Source organism: Pteropus vampyrus, unplaced genomic scaffold (genome assembly GCF_000151845.1).
Source record: "Pteropus vampyrus isolate Shadow unplaced genomic scaffold, Pvam_2.0 Scaffold41, whole genome shotgun sequence".
NCBI classification, from domain to species: domain Eukaryota; kingdom Metazoa; phylum Chordata; class Mammalia; order Chiroptera; family Pteropodidae; genus Pteropus; species Pteropus vampyrus.
Window position 1 is genome coordinate 878069 of NW_011888822.1, and position 13150 is coordinate 891218.

At 37.3% G+C, this 13150-nt stretch overlaps 1 protein-coding gene and 1 pseudogene across 11 annotated transcripts in view; one reads left to right on the forward strand and one right to left on the reverse strand.

Moving 5' to 3' along the window:
• Positions 1-13150, reverse strand: part of FHIT (fragile histidine triad) — a 1380266-nt gene that overhangs the window by 362676 nt on the left and 1004440 nt on the right. The gene's annotated exons all lie outside the window — the stretch shown is intronic.
• On the forward strand, positions 7641-7759 carry LOC111738647 (annotated as a pseudogene).

The window sequence follows — 13150 nt, forward strand, 5'->3', positions numbered from 1 at the left end:
GACTGGTTTTGCTTGACTTTGGCCATATGTACCATTCCAGGAAAATTAGTTAAAAGCTAATTCAGTAAGTCCGCTTTGGGGTTGTTCCCATAATAAAGCATAATGTTGTTATATGAGTAGTTTGAGGGAGTCCCTCTGAATTGATTAGACAGACACAGGGTTTAGACAGTTTAAGATTCTGTACTTGCAAGAATGAGTGTTTGAGGGCTGCTTAAAACTAATTCAGAGTTACCTCAGAGGTTGGTTCTCAGCAAGTTGTTAAGTCAAAAAGTCAGTTAAGTAACGTAACTCCCTCTAGGGGACCGTTGTACAGTGTTTCTGTGTATTTGTTTTGTGGTGATTTTCTGCCTATACAGTACACACCGCTCCCTGGCCCCAGTCCTATTTGGCTGGAATTCGTGTTGTGTTCACCTTGGATGGCTATGAAGTGCCCGCCTCCCACTACTGGCCAGACCCTTCCTTCTTCCCCACCCCTCACCGGGAACTGTAGCACAGAGACCTACTGGCCCAACTGATCTTGCTAAAATTTGTCGTCACTCTCATTTCCTGGCCCTCGGATCTCTTGGCTCCTTCTATTTTCTAGCTTTCTCTCTCGGTCACTCACGGCTTTGTGCTCTCTATCAACTTGATAATTCTCCCTTTTATTCATAATAACCAGAACTGGTCTGCACAGCACCAACTGAGAACTTCTGAACTCAAAGATCCTCACACATTTAATTCTGCTCGAGAAGCACTAAAAGAGAGGGAGGGGAAGAAGAGAGAGAGAAAAGGACAAAACGGAAATGCTGTTTCAGCCAGGACCTTTCTTCTCCGCCACCTCATATATTAAAACAGGCCTGGTTTTCTAAGTTCAGCAGAAGAGCCTGGGAAGAAATATTAGCTCTTCGGTTAATGTCATTCACACAGGGAATTTGTCAGCAGAGTCTGCATTTGATCATTTTATGTCATCTCATGCATCTCAGAGGGTATTGAGCTCCATAAAACACAATTTCAAAGTGAAATAATTTCCCATTTTGACTCTATAAGTGAGTCTTAGAGAATGCAAAAAAGAAAAAAAAAATAAAAATCAATCTCTGGCTTTTTCCTAAAGTGAAAATAAATAGAACAAACAGAGATATTTCTTGGGCCGAAGAACTGAAAGGTTTACAACCCTTAGGGTTCCTCCAAATCCTAGCAGGTCTGGCACAGCAGAACAGAGGAGGGGCTGGGTATACATTGTGAGAAAAACAGAAGCAAGTGGTTAATGGTTTTCTTAAATGCTGCAGAAAATGGCTTGTGTGTAAATGAGTATCCTACATTATAGAGACTTAGCAAGGAAAAAAGGTGAAAATGGAACTCTAGGGACCTGGAGGCCCTGTTCTCAGCTAGCCTGCTTATGTTTGCACAAATCTGACCTTTCTGTAGGTCAAGCTCTTCTTTACAGCCTGCGTCCTCCTCCTGCTTCTCTCAGTTGGCTGCTAACCCACAGCAGCGGCCAGAAGTAAACCAGTGACATATAGATAATACTTCCTCTTCCTTCTTTAAACAGGGTTTAAAACGGCCCAAAGAGGCATTTTAAGCCGATTGTTTCAATAGCCGCTTTCTGAAAAACTATTGCAAATGTTACAGGACTTTTGTTTTAGAGGCTTGGATCATATACCCAATGATTTACATAATTCAAATAGGCATCCTTGTGATTTGAGGGGTTTGGGCTACCCCACAGAATGATGATACAAGTCTGGTCAAATAGATTTGGAAAATGCTGTGTTAAAAATTTCTGAGCACATAATATGCAAACATGCTGTATGAATCTCTAAGTGGGGAAGAGAGGCAGAGTAAGTCACAACCTCTCAATTCATTTGATCCTCTTGCTAAGTTCTTCTCTGGGACACAAAGAATGAATGAAATAATTGCAGCCATCACTTCTAGCTTTGTATAACATTTATATTACTTCCTCATCAGGACAAAAGGACTCAAAGGAATAACTTAGGAAAGTAGGAGGCTCTTCTTCCTCAGAGAATCCAAAGATCACTAGACAGATACTATTGTTAGTGGTTAATGATGTAAAGAATGTGCACATCGGAGCAAAGCTGACAAGTTTGAATCCTGTTTCTGCCTTTTGTTAGCTGCATGTTCTCAGATAAATCACTTAATCTCTCTGAGCCTCAGTTTCTTTATTAGAGATACTAATACTACTTAAGATGTTTGAAATAAATTATCTAAGATAGCAAACAACTTGCTTTATATGTAATATAGTTATTTTATTTCAGTTATTCTTTTTTTTTTTTTTTTTTTTTTATTTCAATAATCATTGAAGTTGAGACCTGGTCATGATCACCTGGTTAAGAAAGGTAGCTTGACAAAAAAGATCACTCAAAATTTCTGTCTTGTTTAGAATTGTACGATTGGCTTTGAGATTGGCTAAATTTTTCATGTGTACATTTATTTCACCAAAATCTTATCTTCCATATACATCACAATTTACCCTACCTAATCCCTGTTAAGCTTTTCTCTACTCCTTCTGCCCAATGGGACAATCACCAGAGCCTCGGAGAGTCCTCCATAATGCAGCTCCCAAAATGTGAGCTGGAAGTAACAAGCACAGCCATGATGTCAGAGGCAAGCTATGCTACAAATCAATTACTCCAAAAGAAAAAAAAATATATATGAATTGTTCCTCTACCAAAGAATACTACTGAATATTGATTTTTCCATTCTTTTGAATGGTCTGTTTAGATCAGTGTTAAAAGAATTCACTTAAAAATGCATGGAAATAGGTGAAAGGCCTAGCTTAAATCTAGAATAAGTAGAAGCAAAGAGTGAAATTAAAGATGGCCCTGTGATGACATGATACATGCTCTTTAACCAAGGCTGCAGTTCAAGTGCAATAATAAAAGTTGGTAATGACATCCCTCTAAAATTGTGGATGTGTAACAGACGCCTCCTGAGTCCCCAGAGAGATGATACTAACTCAAGCTGCTGAGTTTTCTTCCAGCAATTGGGGTTAACTGTTTTTTTCTTTTTAATTATATTTTCTTTATTGGGCATTGGGAAATAACTTTCATTTATATTATATTTTAAACAAATAAAACATTTGAAGTGCTGTACGTATTTATCCTTTAATTATTTTTAAATTTAATGCTTTTGATAAGAAGAAAACACCATTGACTTACAAAGAGCCAGAAAAGCTGTCAAACGACACACAAAAGAAATTAAAAACTGGTCCCTATTTTTGCTGTGCCTCTAGCCTTGTCTTGACCTAACACTGCTTTCTATCTACAGACTCAACTTTTCTGCTCAGGTGTAAACTTGTACAACCAAAAGCCTCCCAGGCATCTCCACCTGGACATCTACCAGACACTTCAAATTAAACATCACTCAACTCACCACCTGAAATACCTTCCCGCAAAATTGATCCATGGTTTTCTCTCTAATTTTGCATCTCTTAATGTCTGTATCTCTTAAAATTATTTTCAGTTTTAAGAGATAAAATCTCAACTAAAACTGGCTTGAACAATAAGGGAAATTATTATCTCACATAATAATGTAAGTGGCTAAATGAAGTCATCTCTCATGGGGTTAGTTCTTTCTTTTTTCTCACAGAAACATCAGTGTACCAATTGGATTCAAATACAAGAACCAGAACACATTCTAGATATTTTAAGCAGGAGAGGTTTCATATGAGGAAGTTGGTGCTTTAAAAAACACTAGAATGGCTGAAGGAAAGGCTGTAGGCCACATCTCTAGCAAATCTTCCCCAAACAGCGTCCCACTGACCAATGCGAAGTTACAAGGAGCCACTACCTCTGAGACCACCTTAAAGACTTAATAAAATTGAGAAGCGACCACCAATACAGCTGCCTCTGGACATGTAGAAAAGTGAGGAAGGCATATTTGTAGCCGCTGTTCAGAGCTTAGTTAGTCAGATCAAACGATGCCACCACTGCTTCTGCCACCCTCAATCATTTCTTAAAAAAAAAAAAAAATACTGGAGAATGAATAGAGAAACATGATTGCAGGGAATCCGCACATTTCCACAGCCAGGCTTGCCTGCAGAAACAGCAAAAGTGGTGCTAAAAGATGCCCTCCACCTCACTTTCACCTGCCAAATAGCACATGAATATATCTCATTGGTGGAATCTTTTCTGAACCTAGAACCTGGCTAAAAGAGAATCTGAGAAATGTTGCTTTTAGCTCAACAACAATTCGTATTTGAATGAGGATAAATGGAAACTATAAACTCATCTAGAGCATATAGAAAACTCAGCTTCCTGGGCTGAGTCTCCACATAGGAGCATAATAAAAATGAGCTGCAATCAAGGCTGCCTGAGCCATTGATTTAGTCCAAAAGCAGAGAGAAAGCCATTTAATCTTTAGCCATTGTATATAAAGCATTCCCTTGAGTCTCATTGGGCCATCTTAAGCCATTTGCTGACACATAGTCCTACACCAGTGACCAGGCAATGTTATGGGCTGATTGGCTTAAATGGTGCATTGGTAGAGAGCCAACCATTGTGCCCCCTATAGCAGGGATCCCCAACCCCCGGGCCACAGACTGGTACTGGTCAATGGCCTGTTAGGAACAGGCCTCAGAGCAGGAGGTGAGTGGCAGGTGAGTGAGCAAAACTTCATCTATATTTGCAGCCACTCTCCAGCACTAGCATCACTGCCTCAGCTCCACCTCAGATTAACAGGCATTAGATTATCATAGGAGCACCAGTCCCTGGTGCCAAAAAAGTTGGGGACCATTGCCCTATAGGGTCTCTGCTTACATATGATCTAATTAATGAGACCTTTCCTGACCATCCTGTCTAAAGTTGCCTCTCCTCCTGCCCCATGAAAGTTTTGTCCTTTTACTCCATTGATAAATGTTCATGCCACTTATCACAATCTAAAATTATCTTCCCATTTAATTTTTTGCTGGCATACTCTCTCATCCCTACCAGGATGTAAGCTCCATGAAAGTAAAGATCTTGTCTCTCCTTTTCCCTTCTGTATCCCCATTACCTGTAACAATGTGAGATACATATTAAATAGATTGGTGAACATATAAATGAGTAAACTAGCACCCATGTACTGTATAAACTTATCACTATAGCCCTTATATCCTTCCCAGTTAGGCCAGTTTAGCAGGTAAAAGAAGATGAAAAAGGAAGAGCCGTTCAACAATGTGTGTGTTACCTATAAACTAACCCATTAATTGGCTTAGTCTACCGGGATTTAAAATTTTGTCCTCCTTCATGCCAGTCACTGTATCCTACTATCAGCCATGCATAAATCAGGATCCTTTGCCCTATTATACATGAACATTTAGAACACAATACGACAGACAGAACTCTTATAACTAAGGATTTAAAGAGGCCACGTTGAGATTGGTAGGAGGGCTAGCCCCACACCCATGTGTGGTGGTCAAGTATCGAGAGTGCTATCTCAGCTACAAAGCCTCCCCACAAAGAGTAAGGGGACTAAGCCTCACACCAGGCTCCCCAAACTCAGGATCTAGTGCTAGGAAGAGAGTTCCCACAAAATGTGGTTGTGAAAATCCATGGCAATTCTGTCTGTCGGGGTAAGATAGAAGGCTGCTAGAAACCCAGACATCCTCTTATAGGGCCCATGCACAGACTCGCTTTCCTGCAGGCACTCACTCTGGGCTCTGGCAGAGGGATGGTAACTCAGGAAATGCCAGAGACAAGCAGGGCAAGACTGAGTTGTATATGGCAGAATAGCTGCTATTATCTCTGTGTCGAGCCCTCCTCCCATGTAGCCTATAGGCAGACACCATTTTTCCTGTGCTGAACCCTTCCCAACATAGATAAATCTGATTTTGCCTTGGCCTAGTAAACTCCACTCGCTCCACCTCAGTGACTCCCGGGGACCCTGCTCAACCCAACTCGTGCACTGCCAAAGACACTTTCAGTGGCAAGCAACCAGCCCCGGTTGGAGCTGCAGTCTTTCTTGGACAAATCTCAGTGGTCTCTGGGTACAAGGTAGGTGGTGGCTAGCCTTGATGTACTCTGAGACTTTTATGAGTGGCCTCAGGCTTAGCACTGCTGCCAAATCTGGATCTGCATTAAACTGATCACCACTGGCCCTACCCTGGTGACTACCAGGGACCACACTTCACCCAGTTCACATACTGCCTTAGAATCTTTCAGCAGCTGAGACTTATGGGTAGCTGGCAGGCAGCCTCAGGCCTTAGGATGCTCTGGACCTTATATTTAAAGGAACTTCAAAAAGAACAGGAGACAAAGCCCAAACTGAGTAGCAGGAAGAAAATACTAAAGATCAGAGTGGAAATAAACAAGAGAGAGTCTAAACAGACAATTCCAAAAATCAATGAAACCAAGAGCTGGTTCTCTAAAAACATTATCACAACTGTTAAACCTTTAACTAGACTTATCAAGAAAAAAAGAGAGAGGACTCAAATAAATAAAATCAGAAATGAAAGAGAAGCAACAACTGACACCACAGAAATACAAAGGATTATAAGAAAATACTATGAGCAATTATATGCCAACAAATTAGACAATCTAGAATAAAAGGATAAATTAATTCATGGAAACATATACTCTTCCATGACAGAGCCAAGAAGAAACAGAAAATCTGAACTAACCAATTATTACTAATAAAATCGAATCTGTAATCAAAAACTCTCAACAAACAAAAGTTCCGGACTGGATGGCTTCATAGGTGAATTTTATGAAACATTCAAAGAAGAATTAACACCTATTCTTCTCAAACTATTTCCAAAAGTTCAAGAGAAGGGAAGGCTCCTAAAGTCATTTTATGAGGCCACCATTACCTTGATTCCAAAACCAGACAAACACATTACAAAAAAAGAAAATTATAGTCCAATGTCCCTGATGAACATATAGACATAAAACTTCTCAACAAAATATTAGCAAGCCAAATTCAGCAATATATTAAAAAGATCATATACCATGATCAAGCTGGATTTATTTCAGGGGTGCAAGATTAGATCAATATCCTCAAATTAATTAATCTGATACACCATGATAATAAATTGAAAGATAAAAATCATATGATCATATCGATAGATGCAGAAAAAGTGTTTGACAAAATCCAGCATCCATTTATGAAAAATACTCAAAGCAAAGTGAGGATAGAAGGAACATACCTCAATGTAATAAAGGCCATATATGACAAACCTACAGCTAACATCATAGTCAAGAAGAAAAAGTTAAAATCATTTTCTGTAAGATTGGGAACAAGATACGGATGTCCATTTTAACTGCTTTTATTCAAGACAGTATTGGAAGTCCTAGCCACAGCAATCAGACAAGGAAGAGAAATAAAAGGCAACCAAATTGGAAAGGAAGAAGTAAAACTGTCACTATTTGCAGATGACATGATACTATATGTAGAGAACACTAAAGATTCCACACCCCCAAAAATAAATAAATAAATAGACTATTAAAACTGATAAATGAATTCAGTAAAGTAGTAGGATACAAAACCAATATTCAGAAGTCAATTACATTTTTATATACCAATGATGAACTATCAGAAAAAGAAATTAAGAAAACAATCCAACTTACATTTACATCAAAATCAATAAAATACCTAGGAATAAATTTAACCAAGGAGGTAAAAGAGCTTTATTTGAAAATTTATAAGACATTGAAAAACAAATTAAAGAAGTCTATGGCCATGCTACCCTGAATAAGCCCAAACCCGTCTGATCTTGGAAGCTAAGCAGGGTCGGACCTGGTTAGTACTTGGATGGGAGACCACCTAGGAAGACCAGGTGCTGCAGGAGTAAAAAATAAAAAATAAGAGATTGTAAGCTAACAAGGTCCTTACAATCTGTGAGGTGAAGCAAGGGTTGCCTCGCCTAAAAAAAAAAAAACAAAAAAAGGAAAAAAGAAAAAGAAATTAAAGAAGATACAAGTAAATAAAAGCATATACCATGCTCATGGATAGAAAGAATTAACATCATTAATATGCTTATACTACCCAAAGCAACCTATAGATTCAATACTATCCCTATCGAAATACCAACGGCATTTTTCACAGAACTAGAACAAATAATCCAAAAATTTATATGGAACCATAAAAGATCTCGAATAGCTATGGCAATCTTAAGAAAGAATACTAAAATTAGAGGTATCACACTACCTGATATCAAACTATATTTCAAAGCTATAGTGAACAAAACAGCATGGTACTGGCACAAAAACAGACACAAAGATCAATGGAATAGAATAGAATAGAAAGCCCAGAAATAAATCTGTAACTAGAAAGCCCAGAAATAAATCTGTAACTATATGGTCATTTAATCCATGATGAAGGAGGCAAGAATACAAAATGGAGTAGAGACAATCTATTCAATAAATGATGTTGGGAAAAACCAGACAGATACATACAAAAAAATAAAACTGGACCACCTTTTTATACCATATAGAAGAATAAACTCAAAATTAATTAAAGACTTAAAATGTAAGACTTGAAACTATAAAGCTCCTAGAAGAAAACAAAGGCATTAAAACTCACTGACACTGCTCTTAGTAATATTGTTTTCTGATATATCTCCTCAAGAAAAGGGAAACAAAAGAGAAAATAAACAAATTGGACTACATCAAACTAAAAAGTATTTGCACAGCAAACCATCAACAAAATGAAAAGACAACCTACTGAATTGAGAGAAAATATTTGCCAATGATATATCTGATGAAGAGTTAATATCTAAAATTTATAGAGACTTCATAAAACTGAATATCAAAAACAAACGAACAATCCTATTAAAAAATGGGTAGAGGACCTAAATAGGCACTTCTCCAAAGAAGACCTACAGACCAATAGACATGTGAAAAGATACTCGAGGTCACTAATCATCAGAGAAATGTAAATTAAAACCACAATGATATATCACGTCACTCCTGTCTGAATGGCCATCATCAGTAAATCAAAAAACAATAAGTATTGGCAAGGATGTGGAGAAAAGCGAACCCTCATGCACTGTTGTTGGGATTGCAAATTAGTACAGCTACCTATAGAAAATAGTTTGGAGATTCTTCAAAAAATTAAAAATAGAACTACCTTATAACCCAGCAATTCCACTTCTGGGTATTTATCCAAAAAAATTCAAAACACTAATTTGAAAAGATAGGAGTGATGTCAGGAACCTGGTGGAGTGAGAGACATCCCCAGATCTCTCCCCTTGAAACAACAATAAGCTGAACATCTAAAACTCAACAAAAAATACCCAAACTGCACACCAGCACATCTAAGCATGGGATCTGCACATAAGAGCTACGACAGATCAGAACCCGGGTATCGGGCGAAACAAAGAAGCTGCCTCTCATATCCATAGCTCCCTGTAGGAGGAGGAGGAGGGGAGAAGGTGTGGCGAATTCCCTGAATAGCCTTGCTGGTAGAGCTGTGAGCTCCACGTGGCCAGCGGCAGTTCCCAGGCATCAAAGCAGAATGCAGAGAAGCGGGAGAGCAGAGAAACAACAAGGTGATTTTTACCAGCAGTGGTTGCAAATCTGAGGCTGAGCTGCAGCCCCCATCTCACAACCCAGAGAGCCTCTTCTCCCATACTCTCTGAGACCAAACACCACAGAGCCCCAGGGGAATATGAGCAAATGCTACCAAAACTGTTGCTAACACTGACAGGGACTGAGACTGAGGGTAGCGAGCATGATTAAACATCTATAAGGAAAAAAAAAAATATATATATATACATATATAATTAAAGCTTTATATAAAGCAGGGATCCAAGAGGCTTAGACGCCACCTACTGGAAACCAAAAGAAAAACACCTTCTTTGCACAGGCTATAGAGAGCATTATATAATAAATCTTTATTCTGGAAAAAAAAACCAGAATACACTTCATTAATGCAAATGTGGAGAAATAGTCCATTAAACACCATGAACGACTAAGATGACAAGGCATCTCAGAAATAAAGAGAAAAATCTACAAAAAATAAGCTTACAGACATACAAATATGTGACTTAAATCACAGAGAATTCAGGATAGTACTTCTGAAAAAACTCAGTGAGATCCAAAACAAATCACATCAACAATTTTGGGAACTGAAAAAAACAACTAGATAAGCAGAATGAGTTCTTAGCAACGAGACTGAAACCCTCAAAAAGAACAGAATAGACCTTCTAGAGATAAAGAATACACTGCAAGAGTTGAAAAATGAAATAGCAAGCTTGGGAAATAGACTCGGCCAAATGGAGGAAAAGATCAGTGATATCGAAGACAGAAATCTGGAAATAAATCAGAAGGAAGAAGAGAGAAACCGAAGAATGAAAAATAATGAAAGAGAAATACAAGAACTAGCTGATACCATCAGGAGAGGAAACATAAGAATAATGGGCATTATCGAAGGCGAGGAAAAGGAACAGGGACTAGAAAGCATTTTTAGACAAATAGTTGACAAGAATATCCTAAATCTAAGGAATGAGCTGGAGCTTGGAATTCAAGAAATCAACAGAACATCCAATTATCTCAACCCAAAAAGGCATTCACCAAGGCACGCTGCATTAAAATTATCAAAAATCTATGATAAAGACAGAATTCTCAGGGCAGTCAGGGAAAAGAAGACAGTGACATATAAAGGAAAACCAATTAGATTATTGTCAGACTTCTCAGCGCATACTTTACAAGCCAGAAAGAAGTGGAATGAAATATTCAAACTATTAAATGAAAAAAACTACCAGCCAAAAATAATATCTCCAGCTAAGCTCTCCTTTAGATATGAAGGAGAAATAAAGACCTTTCTAGACATACAAAAATTCAGGGAATTCTCTACTACAAGGCCTGCATTACAGGAAATACTGAAAGACGTCAGCTTACCTAAAACAAAATGACCACAAAAATACATAATTAGTAGTAAGGTGACTATTAGGCAAATAGAAACAGAGAAGTGCAGCTCTTATTAAGAACAGCGTATTATAAGCTTAAACAATAAGAAGAGATTTGCTACAGCAAGATAGCAATGAACATTCAGCATACATAGGGACAAATTGAGATAACAATGACTGAAAAGAGGAGGATTCGAAGATCTAAATTCGCAAAGGGGAATGGAGATAAGCCACGCACAGAAGAAAATGGATATATATATATACACACACACACACACATATATGTGTGTGTGTGTGTATAAATAACACATATATATTACATATATGTAATATATATGTAACATATATACATATAATATATATGTGTAATATATACATATATCTATGTATTATGTGTATATATATATATAACTATCCTTTATATATCCATAATAGTAACCAAACGTCAAAGGTTCAGAACTGAAGTATATAACATAAAACAAGAAGGACCAGAGGAAAACCCCACAAAACCCACCCAAAATAAAGAAAACAGAAACACGAGGACAAGGAAGCAATGGAAACAACAAACTACCAAAAAGCAAAAGATAAAATGTCTATTTCAATAATCACCCTAAATGTAAATGAACTAAACTCACCAATAAAAAAGCACAGAGTTGCAGATTGGATCAATAATCAAAAATCAACCATATGCTGCCTCCAGGAGACACATCTCAGTTCCAAAGACAAATATAGACTCAAAGTGAAATGGCACTCAGAGAAAAGCAGGAGTAGTGGTAATAATATCGAACAAAATAGACTGCAGAATAAAAACGGTAAAGAAAGATACTGAGGCACACTTCATAATGATAAAGGGAATCATGCACCAAGAAGACATAACTCTTATTAATATCTATGCTCCCAATCAGGGAGCCCCGAAATATATAAAGCAATTACTAACAGAACTAAAGGGAGAAACAGACCAAAACACTATTGTAGTAGGGGACCTAAATACCCCACTGTCAGATATGGACAGATCATCCAAACAGAAAATCAATAAGGAAATAACATCCTTAAATGACACATTAGACCAACTGGACATAATTGACATTTACAGAGCCTTTCATTCCAAAACAGTTGCTTATATATTCTTCTCTAGTGCACATGGAATATTCTCAAAAATTGACTACATACTGGAACATAGAGGTAGCCTTAACAAATATAAGAGAGTTAAAATCATACCAACCATATTCTCTGATCACAATGCTTTGAACTAGAGATCAACTGCAAAAAGAAAGCGAGAAGAATCACAAATACATGGAGATTAAACAACATGCTACTGAGGAGTAAATGGGTCAGAGAAGAAATAAAAAGAGAGATCAAGAGATCCATAGAAATGAATGATAAGTACAACATATCAAAACTTTTGGGACATGGCAAAAGCGGTCATAAGAGGAAAGTTCACATCATTACAGGCCTATCTCCAAAGACAAGAATGAGCCCAAATAAACAACTTAATGCTTCATCTTAAAAAATTAGAAAAAGAAGAACAAGTGAAGCCTAAAGTCAGCAGAAGAAAAGAAATAGTCAAAATTAGAACATAAATAAATAAAATTGAAAACAAAACAAAAAATAGAAAAAAATAAAGGCAAAAAAGAACTAGTTCTTTGAGAAGGTTAATAAAATTGACAAACCCTTGGCTAGATTCACTAAAGAAAAAAGAAAAAGGACACAAATAAACAAAATCAGGGATGAAAGAGGGGGAAATTACGACACACACCACAGAAATACAAAGGATCATACAAGAATACTATGAAAAAGCATACGACACCAAATTTAATAACCTAGAAGAAATAGACCAGTACTTAGAAAAATACAACCTTCCTAGACTGAATCTAGAAGAACTGGAAAATATAAATAGACTGATTGGCAGTATGGAAATGGAAACAATCATCAAAAACCCACGAAAAAGTAAAAGTCCACTGAATTCTACCAAACATTCAAACATTTAATACCTATTCTCCTCAAAATCTTCCAAAAAAAATCAAAGAGGAAGCAATACTTCCCAACACATTTTATGAGGTCAATATTACCCTGATACCAAAACCTGGTAAAGATAACACAAAAAAAGAAAACTACACACCAATATTTCTCATGAGCACAGATGCAAAAATCCTAAATAAGTTACTAGAGCACTGAATACAGCAACATATTAAAAAGATTATACACCATGATCAAGTGGGCTTCATCCCAGGGGCACAGGGATAGTTCAGCATATGCAAATCGATTAATGTGATACACCACATAAACAAATTAAAAAATAAGAATCATATGATCATATGAATAGATGCAGAA